Here is a 20,494-nt window from a genome sequence, read left to right as displayed (position 1 = left end):
TTCTATAATGTGTTGACCAGAACTGTACGCAATACGCCACCTGTGGCCTAACCAGCATTTTATACAGTTCCAGCATTGCACCCCTGCTTTTGAATTCTGTACCTCGGCCAATAAAGGAAAGCATTCCATATGCCTTCTTCACCACTCTATACCTGTCATGCCAGGTATACTTTAGGGACCTGTGGACATGCACTCCAAGGTCTCTCACTTCTACCCCTCTCAATATCCTCTAATTTATTATGTATTCCCTTGCTTTATTTGCCCTTCCCAAATGCATTACCTCATACTTTTCTGGATTGAATTCCAATTGCCACTTTTCTGTCCACTCAACCAAACCATTGATATCATTCTGGAGTGTACAGCTATCCTCTTCACTATCAACTACAAGGCCAATTTTTGTGTCATCAGCAAATTTCCCAATCATGCCTCCCACATTTAAGTCCAAATCATTAATATATACCACAAATAGCAAGGGACCCAACACTGAGCCCTGTGGAACACCACTGGAAACAGCTTTCCATTCACAAAAACATCCATCGACTACTACCCTTTGCTTCCTGGCCCTGAAACAATTCTGGATTCAACCTGCCACATTCCCCTGAATCCCATGGGCTTTCATTTTACTGACCAGTCTGCCATGTGGGACCTTGTCAAATGCTTTACTAAAGTCCACGTAGACCACATGCACTGCACTACCCTCATCAATCTTTCTTGCTAGTTCCTCAAAACACTCAATTAAGTTAGTCAGACATGACTTCCCTTAACAAATCCAGGCTGACTATCCCTGATTAATCCGTGTCTTTCTAAATGGCAGTTTATCCTGTCCCTCAGAATAGATTCTAATAATTTATCCACCACCGAGGTCAGACTGACCACCTATAGTTCTTTGGCCTATCTCTCGCACCCTTTTTAAACAATGGTACAATGTTCACAGAACTCTGATCGTCTGGTACCTCCTGTATCTACTGAGGATTTGAAGATGATCCTCAGTGCATCCGCTCTTTCCTCCCTGGCTTCCTTTAACAACCTGGGATGCAATCCATCTGGCCCTGGTGATTTATCCGCTTTCAAGGATGTCAGACCCTCTAGTACTTCCTCTCTCATGCTTATCGTATCTAATATTTCACACTCCTCCTCTTTTACTGCAATGTCTACATCAACCCTCTCCTTTGTGAAGACAGAGACAAAATACCCATTAGGAATCCTGCCCACATCTTCTGCATCCACACATAAGTTCCCTTGTACATCTCTGATAGGCCCCGCCCTTTCCTTAGTTATTCTCTTGCTCTTAATGTACTGATAGAACATCTTTGGGTTTTCCTTGATTTTACCTGCCAATAATTTTTCATGTCCTCTCTTTTGCTTTTCTAATTTCCTTTTTTACTTCGCCCCTTCACTTTCTATACTCCTCTAGGCTTTCTAAAGTATTAAGATTTTTGTGATCATCATAAGCTTTCTTTTTCTGCTTTAACTTACCCTGTAAGGTTCTAGATAACCGGGGGCTCTAGATTTGACAGTATCACCCTTTATCTTTGTGGGGACATGCCTACACTGTGCCTGTAGAATCTCGCTTTTGAATGCCTCCCACTGGTTTGCCACTGATTTTCCTTCAAGTAGCTGTATCCAGTCCACTTTCGCCAGGTCACCTCTCAGTTTCTTAAAATCTGCCTTCTCCAAATTTAGAACTTTTACTCCTGTTTTATCTTTGTCCTTTCCCATGATTATGCTAAAACTTATTGCATTATTGTCACTATCTCCAAAATGGTCACCCACTGTTACTTTCTCCACTTGCCCAGCTTCATTAGTGAAGACTAAATCCAGAAGTGTGTCCCCTCTTGTTGGGCTTGTTACATTCTAGCTAAAAAAGTTCTCTTGAATGTATTTCAAAATTTTGTCCCCTTCACACTGTTTATATCCCAGATGATATTGGAGTAATTGAAATCCCCAACTGTTATTGCCCTATAGTTTTTGCACTGAGAAATTTGCCGACATATTTGTTCTTTTATCTCCCTCTCACTATTTGGGAGTCTGTAGTACACTCCGAGTGGTGTGGCTGCCCCTTTTTTATTTCTGAGCTCTACCCATATGGCCTCATTTGATGATTCATTTAGAATATCATTCCTCCTCAAAGCTGTTATTGATTCCTTAGCTAATAATGCTATACCCCCTCCTTTTTTTATCTCCATCTCTATCCCGCCTGAAAACTCTACAGCCAGGGATGTTGAGTTGCCATTCTTGCCCCTCCTTAAGCCAAGTTTCCGTTATAGCAACGATATCATGTTTCTATCGGTGCCCTCAGCTCATCGGCTTTATTTACTATACTCCTTGAATTTAAATAAATACCCTTCATCTTCAAATCCTCACTAGATACAGGCAAGGTACCAGACGATTGGAAGTTTGCGAACATTGTACCATTGTTTAAAAAGGGTGCGAGGGATAGTCCAAATAATTATAGGCCAGTCAGTCTGACAGGATAAGGTAAATTGTTAGAATCTATTCTGAGGGACAGGATAAACAGCCACTTAGAAAGGCATGGATTAATCAGGGATAGTCAGCATGGATTTGTTAATGGAAAGTCATGTCTAACTAACTTAATTGAGTTTTTTGAGAAAGTAACAAGAAGGATTGATGAGGGTAGTGCAGTGGATGTGGTCTACATGGATTTTAGTAAGGCATTTGACGAGGTCCCACATGGCAGACTAGTCAGTAAAATGAAAGCCCATGGGATGCAGGGCAATGTGACAGGTTGGATCCAGAATTGTCTCAGGGCCAGGAAACAAAGGGTAGTAGTCGATGGATGTTTTTGTGAATGGAAAACTGTTTCCAGTGGCGTTCCACAGGGCTCAGTGTTGGGTCCCTTGCTGTTTGTGGTATATATTAATGATTTGAACTTAAATGTGGGAGGTATGATTGAGAGGTTTGCTGATGACACAAAAATTGGCCTTGTAATTGATATGAAGAGGATAGCTGTAGACACCAGAAAGATATCAGTGGTTTGGTTAAGGGGGCGGAAAAGTAGCAAATGGAATTCAATCCAGAAAAATATGAGGTAATGCATTTGTGGAGGGCAAATAAAGCGAGGGAATACACAATAAATGGGAGGATATTGAGAGGGGTAGCAGAAGTGAGAGACCTTGGAGTGCATGTCCACAAGAACCTGAAGGTGGCAGGACAGGTAGATAGAGTGGTGAAAAGGCATATGGATTGCTTTCCTTTATTGGCCGAGGTATAGAATTCAAAAACAGGGATGTAATGCTGGAACTGTATAAAATGCTGGTTAGGCCACAGTTGGAGTATTGCGTACAATTTTGGTCACCACATTACAGGAAGGACATCATTGCTCTGGAGAGAGTACAGAGGAGATTTACAAGAATGTTTCCAGGGCTCAGAAGTTGCAGCTATGAGGAAAGATTGGATAGGTGAGGGTTGATTTCCTTAGAACAGAGGAGGCTGAGGGGTGACTTAATTGAGGTGTCCAAAATTATGAGTGGCCTAGATTGAGTAGACAGGAAGAACCAGTTTCCCCTAGCAGAGAGGTCAATTACCAGAGGGCACAGGTTTAAGGTGATTGGTAGAAGGATTAGAGGGACATGAGGAAAAACCTTTTCACCCAGAGGGTGGTGGGTGTCTGGAATTCACTACCGGGAATGATGGTGGAAGCAGAAACTCTCAATTCTTTGAAAAGGTACCTGGACATGCACCTGAAGTGCTGTAACTGGAAAGGTTATGGACTAGGTGCTGGAAGGTGGGATTAGATTGGGCGGCTAGTTTTTTTCCGGTCAGCACGGACCCAAAGGGCTGAATGGCCTCCTTCTGTGCTGTAATTTTTCTATGGTTCTTTGGTTGAGCTATCCAATTAGTTGCACTTCCCTGCTTATTTCCTATGCCCTGCAAAAGTCTCCCCCTTCAGGTATTTGTCCAAATCCCTTTTTAAAGTTACTGTTGAATCTACTTCCACCACACATTCAGGCAGCACATTCCAGATCACAACAACTTGCTGCATATTTTTTTTCCTCTGGTTGCCTCTTTGTTGCCTCTGGTTCTTTTGCCAATCACCTTAAATCTGTGCCCATTGGTTACTGATCCTTCTGCCACTGGAAACAATTTCTCCTTATTTACTCGGTCAAAACCCCTTATGATTTTGAACACCATTATTTACAAATGTAACCAAATAAATAACACAAAGACTAAAGCACACATGGATTTAAACTCATTGCCTGCATCCTACTCGTCTCAATTGACACGTGGTCCATCAGTGGAAGCTATGAAGACTTGTTTTTGAGACTTGGTGAAGGACCAATCCTCCCCCTTATCAGAGTCTATAATTAAGGATAGACCACTGAAGACTGAAGATTTTCAGCTGCTCAGAGAGAGCCTGCATTAACTTGGGAAGAGCCTGACAAACCAAATGGAGTTTTTTGATGAGGTGACTAAAATAATTGGCAGAAGAATGACTATGGATGTTATTTATTTTGACTTCAGAAGGCATTTGATAAAGTCCATCATAAGACACTGTCAACTAAAGTTGAAGTTCTGGAATTGAAGGCAAATTATTGATCCAATTAGGAAATTGGCTGAGCAATAGGAGACAGAATAGGGATACAAAGTGACTCTTGACAACACAGCCCCCTCCCCCGCCCCGCCGACATCATCAGAGCGCTCCCAGATTCGCACATGCACACAACAGACTCTTGCAGCCAATATGGTGCTGCGTATGTGCAGCCTACTTCAGCACCTGGCTTGCCAGGACTAATTCGCACATGCATGTGAAAACGTCATTCGTCGCTCATCACAATGCCTTTGCCACTTCTCCCCACTCGGCTCCCTCCCGCTTCTTTTCCCCACTTGGCTCCCTCCCGCTTCTGGTCCCTGCTCCCTCCTGCTTCTGGTCCCCGCTACTGGTTCCGGATCCCTCCTACTACTGGTCCCTGCTGCCTCCCACTACAGGTCCCCGCTCCCTCCCACCTGGCCCCACTCCCTTCTGCTACTGGTCCCCACTCCCTCCCGCTTCTGGCCCCACTCCCTCCTGCTACAGGTCCCCACTCCCTCCCACTACTGGTCCCCTATACCTGCTGCTTCTGGTCCCCGTTCCCTCCCGCTACAAGCCCCCGCTACTGGTCTCCGGTCCCTCCTGCTAATGGTCCCCACTCCCTTCCGCTTCTGGTCCCTGCTCCCTCCCGCTTCTGGTCCCCACTCCCTTCCGCTTCTGGTCCCCGCTCCCTCCTGCTACTGGTCCCCACTCCCTTCCGCTTCTGGTCCCTGTTCCATCCCGCTTCTGGTCCCCGCTCCCTCCTGCTACTGGTCCCCACTCCCTTCCGCTTCTGGTCCCTGTTCCCTCCCGCTTCCGGTCCCCGCTCCCTCCTGCTATCTCCGCTCCCTCAAGCTTCTGGTACCACCCTCCTGCTACTGGTCCCCACTCCCTTCCGCTTCTGGTCCGTGTTCCATCCCGCTTCTGGTCCCCGCTCCCTCCTGCTACTGGTCCCGACTCCCTTCCGCTTCTGGTCCCTGTTCCATCCCGCTTCTGGTCCCCGCTCCCTCCTGCTACTGGTCCCTGCTCCCTCCCGCTCTGGTCCCCGATCCCTCCTGCTACTGGTTCCCGCTCCCTCCTGCTACTGGTCCCCGCTCCCTCACGCTTCTGGTCCCCGCTGCCTCCTGCTACTGGTCCCTGCTCCCTCACGCTACTGGTCCCCGCTCCCTCCTGCTACTGGTCCCCACTCCCTTCCGCTTCTGGTCCCCGCTCCCTCACGCTTCTGGTCCCCGCTGCCTCCTGCTACTGGTCCCTGCTCCCTCACGCTTCTGGTCCCCGATCCCTCACGCTTCTGGTCCCCGATCTCTCACGCTTCTGGTCCCCGCTCCCTCCTGCTACTGGTCCCCGTTCCCTCACGCTTCTGGTCCCAGCTGCCTCCTGCTACTGCTCCCCGCTCCCTCCTGCTACTGGTCCCCGCTCACTCACGCTTCTGGTCCCCGCTCCCTCCTGCTACTGGTCCCCGCTCCCTCACGCTTCTGGTCCCCGCTGCCTCCTGCTACTGGTCCCCGCTCCCTCACGCTTCTGGTCCCCGCTCCCTCCTGCTACTGGTCCCCGCTCCCTCCTGCTACTGGTCCCCGCTCCCTCCTGTTACTGGTCCCCGCTCCCTCACGCTTCTGGTCCCCGCTGCCTCCTGCTACTGGTCCCCACTCCCTCACGCTTCTGGTCCCCGCTCCTTCCTGCTACTGGTCCCCGCTGCCTCCTGCTACTGGTCCCCGCTGCCTCCTGCTACTGGCCCCGCTCCCTCCTGCTACTGGCCCCGCTCCCTCCTGCTACTGGTCCCCGCTCCCTCCTGCTACTGGTCCCCGCTCCCTCCCGCTTCTGGCCCCGCTCCCTCCTGCTACTGGCCCCGCTCCCTCCCGCATCTGGTCCCCGCTGCCTCCTTCTACTGGTCCCCGCTCCCTCCCCTTCTGGTTCCCGCCCCCTCCAGCTTCTGGTCCCCACTCCCACCCGCTTCTGGCCCCACTCCCTCCTGCTACTGGTGCCCACTCCCTCCCGCTTCTGGCCCCACTCCCTCCTGCTACTGGTCCCCGCTCCCTCCCACGTTTGGTCCCCGCTCTCTCCTGCTACAGGTCCCCGCTACAGGTCCCCGATCCTTCACACTTCTGGTCCCCGCTTCCTCCCACGACTGATCCCTGCTCCCTCCCGCCTCTGGTCCCCGCTCCCTCCTGCTTCTGGTCCCCGCTTCCTCCCACGACTGATCCCCGCTCCCTCCCGCTTCTGGTCTCCACTCCTTCCCGCTTCTGGTCCCCGCTCATTCCCGCTTCTGGTCCCCGCTCCCTCCCGCTCATGGTCCCCGCTCCCTCCCGCAACTGATCTCCACTCCCTCCCGCTTCTGGTCCCCGCTCCTTCCCGCTTCTTATCCCCGCTACTGGTCCCCACTCCCTCCCGCAATCGCAGCCTTTGTTCCCCGCACGGGGGCAGAGTGGAAGAGAGAGAGTGACAAGGTAGGCAGGGGAGGGGAGGGAGACTGCGAGCGGGTGGGAGCAGGGAAGCGAGCGCCTGAGGGGGAAGAAGGGGCGAGGCCAGGGACTCTGTTGAATTGCACATACAATCCCGCACATGCAGCTGTCCTGGAGCACTGAAATGATGCTGGATCAAGTTGTTGATTTGGCTCTTATTCCAACACAGAAACAGCTCTCTGCCGATGTTCTTGCTGACCATGAGCTCCCAGGATTTAGCTGTTCCAACTTCCAAAATGTTAGAAATCTCTTTTTAAAATGCTCACTGGTTTAAAATTCGGGTTGTATCCTGAAATAATCGTCAATAAAATTCATTAAACAACCTGATGTGGAGAGCAGGAGCTGGGACCAGAAGTGGCCATTTTGGTTTCATTTGTTTTCGTTTTTGTGATAAATTGAGCTGCGCCATCTTTGCTACTGGCAGCTGCCAAAAACGTCACAGACAGTGACATTTCAGTGCATGAGGCTGCATTTGCACATGTGCAAATACTACACCACCTGGTGGTTGCGCTGTCAACAAACGCAGCCATAGGCATAATGGACAGGTACTGCAATTGGCAGAATATGATTACTGGTGTCCCGCACGGATCTGTGTTGGGGCCTCAACTATTTAATATATTTGTTAACAACTGGGATGATGGAATAGAAAGCTACATGTCCAAATTTGCCGATGACACAAAGCTAGGGGGCATTGTAAGTAGTGTAGATGGAAGAATTAAATTAGTAAGAGATATTGATAGATTAAGTGACTGGGCAAAACTGTGCTAAATGGATTTCAGTGTAAGCAAATGTGTGGTCATCCACTTTGGACTTAAAAAGAATAGAGCAAGCTAATTTCTAAATGGTGACAAGCTAGTAACAATGATGGTCCAACGAGACTTGGGGGTCAAGATACATAGATCATTAAAATAGCATGAACAGGTACAGAAAATAATAAAAAGGCTAATGGAATACAGGGATTTATATCCAGACGACTTGAATACAAGAGGATGGAAGTCGTGCCTTAGCTATACAAAGCCCTGGTTAGATCACACGTGGAGTACTGTGAGCAGTTCTGGGCACTACACCTTAGGAAGAATGTATTGGCCTTAAGGGAATGCCGTATAGGTTTACCAGAATAATACTGGACTCTAAGGGTTAAATTACAAGGAGAGATGACACAAACTATGTTTGTATACTTTAGAATTTTGAAAGTTAAAGGGTGATTTGATTAAAGTTTTCAAGATATTAATTGCAACAGACAGACTAGACATAGAGAAACTATTTCCACTGATACAAGAGCAAAATACTGCAGATGCTGGAAATCTGAAATAAAGACAAAAAGTGCTGGAAATACTCAGCAGGTCTGTGGAGAGAGAAAGCGAGTTAATGTTTCAGGTCAATGACCCTTTATCAGAAATGGGAAAAGTTAGAAACCTTGACAGAAAGGTGGAAATTGGAAGCAAAGTTGTTGAAATTTTCTGGTTCACGATGAGAGCAGGAAGTGGTGCCAATACAATCATCGGCATACTTGAAAAAGAGGTAAAGGAGGGGGCCTGAGTAGGATTAAAACAAGTAGTGTTCCATATATCCCACAAAAAGACAGGCATAGCTAGGACCCATGTGGGTGTCCATAGTAACACCTATTATATGGAGAAAGTGAGTGGAGTTGAAGGAGAAGTTGTTCAATGTGAGAACAAGTTCAGCCTTGCGGAGGAGGGTGGTGGTGGATGGAGACTGGTTGAGCCTCTGTTCAAGGAAGAAGCAGAGAGCCCTCAGACGTCCTAATGGGGGATGGGGGGATAGAGAGATTGGATGTCCGTGGTGAAGAGGTGAACTTTTCCTCTAACCTAACTCACTTCCTCAGCACCTTTAGAAAACCACCTGCAGAGAACAGCCCTGGCAAGCAGCAATTTTTTTCTTATATTTATTCATTCATGGGATGAATGGGTGGGTGTTGCTGGCTAGGCCAGCATTTATTGTCCATCCCTAACTGCCCTTGAGATGGTGGTGGTGAGCTGCCTTCTTGAACCGCTGCAGTCCTTGGGGTGTAGGTACACCAACAGGGTGTTCCAGGATTTTGACCCAGCGACAGTGAAGGAACGGCGATATAGTTCCATGTCAGGATGGTGTGTGGCTTGGAGGAGAACTTGCAGGTGGTGATGTTCCCATACATTTGCTGCCCTTGTTCCTCCAGATGGTAGAGATCATGGGTTTGGAAGGCGCTGTCGATAAACCCTTGGTGAGTTGATCCAGTGTCTCTTGTAGATGGTACACACTGCTGCCACTGTGCGTCGGTGGTGAAGGGAGTAAATGTTGAAGATGGTGGATGGGATGCCAATCAAGCAGGCTGCTTTGTCCTGGATGGTGTTGAGCTTCTTGTGTGTTGTTGGAGCTGCACCCATCTAGGCAAGTGGAGAGTATTCTATCACACTCCTGACTTGTGCCTTGTAGATGGTGGACAGGCACTGGGGATCCCAGCCTGTGGCCTGCTCTTGTAGCCACAGCATTAATGTGGCTGGACCAGTTCAGTTTCTGGTCAATGGTAACCCCCAGGATGTCGGGGATTCAGCGATTCTAATGCTATTGGACATCAAGGGGAGATGGTTAGATTCTCTCTTGTTTGCGATGATCATTGCCTGGCACTTGTGTGGCACAAATGTTACTTACCACTTATCAGCCTAAGCCTGGATGTTATTCAGGTCTTGCTGCATCTGGACAGGAGTTGCTTCACAAAGCAACACGAGAGATCGGATTTGTTCCGACCAATAGAGACCAATTTAATGCTCTCTCTGTCCAAGAACTCCAGGGCCACCGATACATCTCCAGCTTCATCAGGTAGAATTTGGGCCACAAATTGTATTTTCTGTACATCTTCCGGCTCAGTATCTCCAGGCGCCTGATCAGTTACAGCCCGTCGCTCAAATCTTCTGCAGGTCTCCGATCTGTTTGTTCACACACATGAAGTGCTCATTGCTCCAGTGGGTGAATGTGTTCTGATGGATCTTCTTCCAGGATATGTCCTCTGCCTGGTCCTGTTCACTAGCCGGCATCTTGGCATCATCCTAGCCATTGGTGACCAGCCCTTGCTGCTCCATGGAGCTCATTGAAAGGGGGAACAGGAAGTGAGGGGTGGGGGGGAAGGCTTTCCTGGGAGGTGCTGTCAAATTTGTTCAAGACTTTGCTCAAACTTTGCTGAGTGCCAGAGTTGGCATCGTGAGCTGAGAGTTTGGGCTCAGCGCTGCCCAATACTCTGTGCCCAGATGAAAGTTGCTTTCCTTCGGCTCCCATTCACAGTTTGTAGCAGTTCTGCGTTGGCCTGTCAGTTTTAGCTGCTACAGGCCTTTTTGGTGTGCTACTATTAGTTTATAGATGGTCACATGAACCATCCAGGGCCAGACTATGACATAGCAATCTACGATAGGTGCATTTATAAGAACGCCTGTGAACAATCCCGAGATTTCAGAGCTCTATCGTGAGTGAGACCTAATTTTACTTCGAAATTGCATCTCTTGCGACAAGTTTGCGAGAATTGGCATGTTGGAATGTGTTCACTATTTACCCACAATTAAGTCCCCAGGTTTCATTCACTCTTTTACTGAGTGCTCCTCTGCGCTGCTGTCACTCACCACATTGTCACTGCTCATGGCTCTGCAGAAAATGCCAACACTATTCCCCATGCAAGTTCCAATCTCGCTGACTCGGGGTTCTGCTTTCCCACCTGCCCGAGTTCTAGTTCTAAGTCTCTGGCCCCACTATCGTCCCCATTCCCTGATTCCCATTCTTGAGTCTCCCCATCCCTGTCTGACCCCGTCTCCTTCTCACCTCTGACCCAGTCTTCTGCCATTATCTCCCCCTGCCCTGCCTCAATGCCCCTCCACCCTCGTCCTCCTCCACTCCCAGTCCCCGATCACCCTCTCTTCCAACCCAGCCCTGCTCCACATCTTTCTCTTCCCCATTCCCCAAACACCCAGCTGTTTCTCCACCAACTGGTCTAATTTTCAGTCACCCTTAAGAGCGACTTCTTTGCAGGCATTGACATTGCAGAATTGGGATGACTAAAGTTGCCGACGTTCTTCAGGCTGCTAGCAACAGGGCCTAGGACATTCATGTCCCATTCCATACATGAGACTGCCAGACAACTCAGTGGGGGGGTGGGGTGGGGTGGGTGGGGGAGATGGTGCTCGTAACCCCTGTTTAAATAGTGAAAATACTGGAAATATACAACAGATCAGTCAGAATCTGTGGAGAGAACAGACAAGCTAGTATTGGGTTAATCCTTCATCTGAACTGAGAAACATTAAAAAAAGGAGAACAAAGGAGGAGGGAGAGGCTTCATTTTCAGTCCTGATTAAGGGTTATACCTGAAACATTACTATTTCTGTTCTCTCAACAGATATGTAGCATTTTCAGTTTTTGTTTATAATTTCTGCATTAATAAACTAAAGAATTAAGCAGTGGTCCACCAACAACAACTTAGATTTATAAAGTGGCTTTAACATCCCAAGGCATTTCACAGAAGCATTATAAAGCAAAATTTAACATCGAGCCAAATAAGGAGATATTTGGCGAGATGGCCAAAAGCCTGGTCAAAGAGGTAGGTTTTAAGGAGTGTCTTTAAGGATGTTAAGAGAGTTAGTGAGGCGGAAAGGTTTAGGGAGGGAATTCCAGAACTTCGACCTTGGAAGTTGAAGGCACGGCCAATAATGGTGGGGCAATTAAAATCAGTGAAGCACAAGAGGCCAGAATTAAAGGACCACAGGTATCTTTAAGGGTCTAAGGCTGGAGGAGATTACAGAGATGGGGAGGGGTGAGGCCGTGGTGGAATTTGAAAATGAGGATAAGAATTTTAAAACCACAGCGTTGCTTAACTCTCAGCAGGGGTGATGGGTGAATAGGACTTGGTGCAAACAAAAATACAGGCAGCAGAGTTTTGGATGACCACAGATTTACGGAGAGCCAGGGAGCAGAGTCTGTGTTCGGGACTGAAGCCAGTGGCGTCAGTCTTCCCAATATATAATCGGAGGAAATTTCTGCTCATCCAGTACTGCATGTCAGATAAGAAGTCTGATAATTTAGAGACACTGGAGGAGTTGAGCAAGGTGTTGGTGAGGTACAGTTGGGAGCCATCAGCATACGTGTGAAAACTGATGCTGTGCTTTTGGATGATGTCGCTGAGGGGGGAAGCATTTAAAATCATAGAATCATAGAACGGTAACAACACAGAAGGAAGCCATTCAGTGCGTTGTGGCCATGCCACTCTCTGTCAGAGCTACTCACCTCGTCCCACTCCCCTGCTCTTTCCCCATAGCCCTGCAAATTTTTTCTCTTTAGATAATTATCCATTTCCCTTTTGAATACCATGATTGAATTTTGCCTCCACCACAATCTCAGGCAGTGCATTCCAGATCCTAACCACTTGCTGCTTAAAAAAGTTCTTTCACCAATCACCTCCAATCGGTGTCCTCTGGTTTTCAGCCCTTCTGCCAATGGAAACAATTTCTCCCTATCTACTCTGTGCAGACCTCTCATGATTTTGAACACCTCTATCAAATCTCCTCTCAACATCTTTAAAGAGAACAGCCCCAGTTTCTCCAATCAATCCTCATAACTGAAGTCTCTCATCCCTGGACCCATTCTCGCATATCTTTTCTACACCCTCTTATAAAGCCTTCAAATCCTTCCTAAAGTGCAGTGCCCAGAATTGGACACAATACTCCCGTTGAGTCTGAAGCACAGTTTTATTAAGGTTCACTGTAACCTTCTCACTTTTGTACTCTCTGCCTCTATTTATAAAGCCCAGGATCCCGTTTGCCTTATGAACTGTTTTCTCAACCTGCCTGCTACCTTCAACAATTTGTGCACAGGTCCCTCTGCTCCTGCACCCCTTTAGAATTTTATCTTTTGTATCTTCTCTCCTCGTAGATGAGAAATAGGAGGGGGCCAAGATATAAATCACTGGGAGACACCAGAGGTAACAATGTGGGAGCAGGAGGAGAAGCCATCGAGGTGATTCTTTGGCTCAGATTAGATGGCTAAGAATGGAACCAGGCAGTTGCAGTTCCACCCAGCTAGACAATGATGGACAGGTATTGGAGGAGGATGGCATGGCCAACCATGTCAAAGGCTGCAGACAGGTCGAGAAGGATAGGAGGAATAGTTTACCTTCATTAATAATTCACCAAATGTGAATAATAAGTTGGACTCCATATGGCTCTTAATATTTACCAATCAGAACTGATGGAAAATACACAGGTTTGCATCATCTTCCAAGAGTGTAATATAAAGAATCAGAAGAAATTCTTTTCATTTTGGAGATACCTTCTTATTTGGGTGACAATCCAAAACAATGATAGAAAATGTTAAGATATAAAGCATCTTTTATAGATTGAGAGATGAATTATCTGGCTATGATTATCCATTGCTTGTTTAGATAAAACATATTTTGCACATGTATTCCTCACAGCACCATTGTGCAGATTGTTCTGATTTGCTTCTGACCTTAGATCCCATAGTTCAGATATTGTAATCTCAGAATCTTCAGTGTCACATGTTTAGTCTGGGAGAAAGCCAAGAAAAGCAGAGCTCCCACTGTGCAACCAATTGTGCTGTGAACTCAAAAGATTCAGTTGCACTGCTCGGATTTGTTGTGATGGCAGCTGCCTGCCCGCCATCACCAAATTGACATTTCAGTTATTGCAAAGAGCCTGACATGGAATCTTGCGCAGTTAAAGGTTATGCATTTAACAAAATTATGATAACATGAATCTATTTCTATTTCAACATGATAATACCTCTAGAGCTGCCTGGTGTCTCAATGGGTGTGATTATTTTCATCAATCTCGTTGACTTCTACCTCATCATCCAAGATGTTTTGAGTTTCAGAATTTTTACTTCCAGCTTGTCTCAATATTCATTTGAATATAATTTTCTGCTTAGGTTAGTGACGGAGCAACCATTGGAGAAACTGAGCATCTACATCAGGAACTTTTTTCTTGTGAGCTACAGAGAGGAGTGCAGGCTAGTGAGCATCAAATGAAAGATCAACTGCAAAACCTTATTTTGTGTACAATAAAGACAAGTGGATAGAATTTCTGTGAGGGTTCCTCTGATCTCTTACCATAACATTGAGAGAAAATCAATGGGAAAAATGTTGTAAACAGCCATATACACTATTTCTCCAGAATTTTCCACTCACCTTTTGCCAAAGTTGCAGTGGGAGATAAAAGAACCTTTGTGGAAATTCCAGGTGAAGACTAATAAATGAATGATGCAAAGTAATATATTTGTTACTCAAATATTGTTAAATGAACACTGAATGATCTGATGACAGGAGTTAACATATTGTAGCAATTATACGCCAATGTTTTCTCTTATGTGTGTGTCAGCTGTGGCTTAGTTGGTAGCACTCTTGCCTCTGAGTCAAACGATTGTGGTTCAAATCCCACTCAGAGACTTGAGCACAAAAATCTCAGCTGATTCTCTGGTGCATTACTGTTGGAGGCACTGTCTTTTGGATGAGGCGTTAAGCCAAAGCTCCTCAGGTGGATGTAAAATAGCCCATGGGACTATTTCAAAGAAGAGCAGGGGAGTTATCATCGGTGTCCTAGCTAAGGATTATTCCTGAATCAACATCACAAAAACAGATTATCTGGTCATTATCAGCTTGCTGTGCTTGGCTGCCATGTTTTCTACATTATAGCTGTGACTACATCTCAAAAATACTTCATTGGCTGTAAAACACTTTGGGACATCCAAATGTCACGAAAGGTACTATATAAATGCTTTGGCTTTTAGCACACTATTAACATACTGTTTGTCTTTCTCCATGACCTTCTGATCAGTTATTCTCTGTGACCTTGTCCTATCAACACCTTCTCTTAGGTTATCTCTTGCCCCACCCCCACTTTGTTTGCTTAAAACCTATTACATTTCTCGCCTTTGCTAGTTCTGATGAAGGGTCACTGACCTGAAACGTGAACTCTGCTTCTCTCTCCACAGATGCTGCCAGACCTGCTGAGCATTTCCAGCATTTCTTGGTTTTATTTCAGATGTCCACCATCTGCAGTATTTTGTTGTTACATTATATATAAATGCAAGACTTTACTTCTCTTGTATTACCTTAGTATTCTGTGTTGATTGAATCTGTGAAAAATGCAACTGCACACTCTGTAGAGGAGTAGGGTTTCACTGACAGGACCTTCCAGATTTCTATTTGTGAAAGTGCATGTGTGGATGCCAGAAGTAGCTCTCAGTTTTACAGTAATTAATATTCTAGACAGTCTGGAAATAAAATTAGCTAGTTAGTGCCACATAAATTTTTGTGTTTGTTCAGACATAACACTAAGATCTTCATACGATGGTGAGTCTCTAAAGTAATAAGTGTAGATGGTGGATTGCAATCCATGCACATGGGATATACTCTCAGAATTTATAATATTTGGTCTTATGCATCAGCTGAATCAGACCAACATTTGTCCTTTTTCCTCCCATGTATATACAGACTAGATTAGATTTTTAACATCTGTATTGCAAATTTATTAGGTGCCATGCAACCCTCTCCCTGACCTGTCTGACATTCCTATTTCAAAATAATTTAATAGTTACATCGCAAAACAATTAACACAGAAGCACAATATAACGCAACCTAATTCCCTCTAGCCAGATGAAGTCAAATACAGGCATTGTGTTTATACTAATTTAATCAACATGTACACTAACAATTTCATAATATAAAGCAATGATATTACTAAAGGCAGTTAGTTAGGCTCTGAGGAGCATTAAGTTTACAGTCTGCATCATGTTGTACTTGGTTTACAGGCGCATATGAGTCAAAGTAGGCAGCTCACAGAAGTCGACAACCTGATTGAAAAAAAGCTGGCAATTTGAATCATAACCAACAACTCAAAAACTGCTGCAAGACCATAGCCACTGCTTCACTTGAGATTAAATAATTTACACTAGTTTGGAATTTGCAGTTGTAATGGTGGCAAAACTGTCAGTGCTTGCCATCGTTACTGTAAAACTGAAAGCTATTTCTGCACATTTACAAGTGGAAATCTGGAAGTTGCTGTCAGTAATACCCTACTCCTCCAGAGGGTGCGCTATTGCAGATTCAATCAAAACAATCAGTGATTTGACGTGAACTTCAGCTTTTCATGCACTATTCTCGCAGTTAAAAAAACATTGAAAATGTTAAATAAAAACAGAAAATGCTGGAAACACTCAGCAGGTCAGGCAGCATCTGTGAAGAGAGAAACAGAGTTAACTTTTCAGGTAAATGACCTTTAATGAACTTCTGATGAAAGGTTATCAATCTGAAACATTGGGTGAGATTTTAAGCTGCTCAAAACCCACTAACTCTGTTTCTCTGTGCACAGTTGCTGCTTGACCTACTAAGCATTTCCAGCATTTTCTTATTTATTACAGATTTCAAGCATCCGCAGTATTTTGTTTTTGTATTGAAAATGTTAAGCCTTGTTGTATAAGATGTAACTGAGTTTTTAACAGCATACTAAATCATAATTACTGCTGAATAACCTCGCTGGCCCTGAAAAACTAATTTTATAAGTGTGGAGTCTCATTTCATCAGAAGAACGTTTAAAAATTGCAGCATTTTTAAAATAATTAAAAATATTTTTATGTTGTTTTAATGTTCGTTTATATTTCAGCTTCTCCCTTAATCCCATGACTTTGCCCCAATCTTTATTTCACTTTCTGTACAATGATTATAATGCAAATTATTTTGCCTGCTTTTTAAGGAGTATCTGAAAGGAGGAAAGAGAGATGGAGAGATTTCGGGAAGGATTTCCAGAGCTTAGGCCCTGAAATCTCCTTTTGTCGCTCAGTGTCAAATTTTGTTTGATAAGGTTGCTGTGAAGCGCCATGGTTTTACTATATTAGAGCTGCTATATGAATGCAAGTTGTTGTTGCTTTTTACTTCCTGCTTTGCTGTCTAGGAGAATTCTTCAATTTATTTATTTTTTATTTAGCGATACAGCACTGAAACAGGCCCTTCGGCCCACCGAGTCTGTGCCGACCAACAACCACCCATTTATACTAACCCTACAATAATCCCATATTCCCTACCACCTACCTACACTAGGGGCAATTTTATAATGGCCAATTTACCTATCAACCTGCAAGTCTTTGGCTGTGGGAGGAAACTGGAGCACCCGGCGAAAACCCATGCGGTCACAGGGAGAACTTGCAAACTCCGCACAGTCAGTACCCAGAATCGAACCCGGGTCCCTGGAGCTGTGAGGCTGCAGTGCTAACCACCGCGCCACTGTACCGCCCAAACTGTGCCACTGGTTTATCAGCCTGCCTGCTGCTTGCCCTGCTGCTGGATGTGTGTGCACAATTGTCTTGAACTTTAGGCATTCCCACAAGAACATTCTGGGGCATTCTGTGATGACTTACCAAAGGCAGTAGAAGTGTTGATTTCAGTCAGTAAATGTTGACACACTAACAGGGATAGGGAAACGTTGACTGTTGGTTGGAATGTGTGGTAATGCTGATAAACATGACAAAAATCAAGATTTGAAAGGAAAGAGGGAGATTGGATTCTGAAAAGGAAAGGATTGCCTATCAGATGACAGACTTATTTTTGTATCTTGTCCAAGACTACAAAACAGGTGCTTAATAATAACCTTCTGCCAAATGAGTAAATAGTTATGTTGCAAATCTTTTAGATGTGCCAATTCTAAATCTGTGTGTGGTATGTTATGGACCTACTAGTTATTCGTCAACATTTCCAGATTGGGAATGGAATAATAAGCTCACACAAACTTTAAACATCGTATCACAGCAGTCAAAGCTGTTGCAGTAATAATGTATTTTCTATTAGCACAGTGGAGCATTGAGAGTATTAAACACTGGCTATGCAATGATCCATTCATGTTAATCATTTGTGTTTCAGAACAGCTGCTGACTTTCACACACAACATGAAACACATTTGCAATCACCCACAATCATAAGCCAGAATAAACAGAGAAGTGAAAAGTCATTAAATGCAGAAAGAATGTCCTTTGTGCATATTTTGCACTATCTTTTATTTTGTTTTCAAAGTTCAACAGCTGTCTTCCCATATTTGATGCTGATATAACTGTGTAATTTATATTGACATAATACTCATTACTTAGCAGTGTGAGACATGCTAATGTTTGGTCCAGTACATCAATCTTTTCATCAGGCCACTCCTTTGTAACATGCTTTGCCATTCAGTATTTAATTTTGCCTGTGCCACAGCCTGCTCTCATTAAAATCAAGGGCAGTGTTTTCAAATCCTGTTGTTTCTTTAAATTCAGTGAGGGAAATTTAGTGGGCAATTTTGAGGCCTCCCGCCTGGTGGAACCAGGGCAGGACACTGAAAATAATTGGGCAATGATTTACAGCCGTGTTCCTGATCTGACAGTGGCCACCACCATCTTCCACCGGGCCAAGCATTGGGCAGCCACAATGACGATGAGAACACGGCGATAAGCCATTCCTCACCATTTTCGAGGCCCTACTACCCGAAAGTGAGAGTTTCAGCTTTGCAATCCATGGGCTGCTGCCACTCCACGACACCCTGCTCCCAAAGATCACACCGCCCCAAACACGGACCTACCATCTTCTGGCTTGGAGGCTTGCTGGGTCATCTGATATTGTAGTCGTCTGGAGGCAGTGGCTTACCTCAGGGGACTCATTTGCTCCCACAGCCCATAGGCTTAATGCTATTGATGGACAGCCCTCCAAATGGACCGGGCTTCATGTTGTGCCAATCATTTGGCTGCCAGGCGCGCTCTACCAGCTGGGTAGTGGGAAAAAAACTGTGTCAAATCTTCAGTTTCAGAGACTACATTATTAAACAGATTCATTAGCTTTCTGCTACCATTATACAAGCCATAGATTATTTCCAGCATTCATATTAAACTAAATTAAATTGGCACAAATCTAGGAACAGTATAATTTGCTGTGAAATTGGTCTATGAATTCCACAATTTACCAAGCCAATTATATGGCTAAGAAAATATGATTAATTCAGTATCCTATGAGACTTTCTGCTATATTTTTGATTACAGTGTATGACCTTGGAAAATGTAATAAGTAACTGTACACTCTAATTTATTGTCAACCCACATATTATTCAATCTGTACAGTCATCAGTGACTTGGTTTAGTTTTTTTTAAATCTAACTCCATAGTATTGCCTATTTCATATTGGTCCCTGTGCTATTTCTGTTCAATAATTGGTTGTGCAGTATCTTTTACAGCTTTTGAGAAGGTTCTCCAATTGCCTGGACATCAAGTCTCATAGCAGATGTCAGTTTGGTATTGAATTGGCTGATGGTCAGGAAATTTTAATTGCATTTTTAGATACAACTGTCAATTGTCATGATGTAGGTGGTCTCCGGAGATTCTGGAGACTGCTTGTGCAGGCAGGTGACAAGTGCAGTTGGCTGCAACATGCTTAGAGAAAGAATCTAGGCAACCATGAGTGAAGGACTCGGAGACATTATTGTAGATTAGTGGCTGCTGTCGGGATTCAGTTTCCAATAGCAGAGTTGGTGCAGAGGTACAGGAACAGAGGGGTATCTCTCAAGTTGTTGCCAGCACCTGATGCTGGGAAACTGGTAGGAGAAGCACCTAAAGCATGCAGGTGACATCTTACGTGGAATGGAACAGGCTATTCCTGGCAAACAGGCAGAACCATCTGGGTCTGCAGTATATCAAGGTAGGTAGCCTGTGGATTCACAAGCACATCCTCAGGAGATCTCTCAGGAGCCTTCCAGTAGTGCATCATTAAGGTATGTGAGAAAGAACATTGAGAACGAGTACCCAGAAAAATAGTACATATGATGGCAGTGTGCACAGCAGTAGCGCACAAAGCACAATGTCACATCATGTTAAACATACAAGGCCATTGCACAGTCAGAACTAAGGCAGGGTGGGTCTTGCACCTGCCTTCAAGTCATGACACTGACTTTACTACAAACTGCAGGGACAGCAAACTGAAGGGTAACAGCATGCAAGACCTTAGATATGCTAGGAGCAGTAGAAAATATTAAAGAGGCAGGAATTAGGCCTCAGTTTGTCACAGTGTGGCTAGCAGAAGAGGAAATGGAAAATACCTGAGGTGGAGACTGAGATTACTGGGGTGGTGCAGCGTGGGGAGACTGGTGGCGATTAGAGAATGGAAGCAGGGTGGAAAAGACCAGGGAGGGTGTATGGGTTATAAAACCTGCTGCAACTTAAAAGGGCAATGGAAGGAGGAAAACTGTGTGAGAAAAGTGGTAGCAGATCGAAGAAGCAGTGGCAAACTTCCGAGAGCCAAACTTGCATGTTCTAGTACTGGTGATGTGGAGCAGGACGTATGATCTATCTGGGATCAGGGGCTGCGAGCTGCAAAAATTATCTCTGTGTCGGTCAGTCCAATGAAGCTCGTGGCCCTTAGGTATCAATTCAATGCAGTACCAGGATTGTTTTAAGAGCAGCATAGAGAGACATCAAGGGAGGCATGATGAATAGCTATCATGGTAAAAAT

This window comes from Heterodontus francisci, chromosome 2 (genome assembly GCF_036365525.1).
Source record: "Heterodontus francisci isolate sHetFra1 chromosome 2, sHetFra1.hap1, whole genome shotgun sequence".
NCBI classification, from domain to species: Eukaryota; Metazoa; Chordata; class Chondrichthyes; order Heterodontiformes; family Heterodontidae; genus Heterodontus; species Heterodontus francisci.
The sequence above is the reverse complement of the archived record's forward strand: the minus strand, read 5'-3'. Positions refer to the sequence as shown.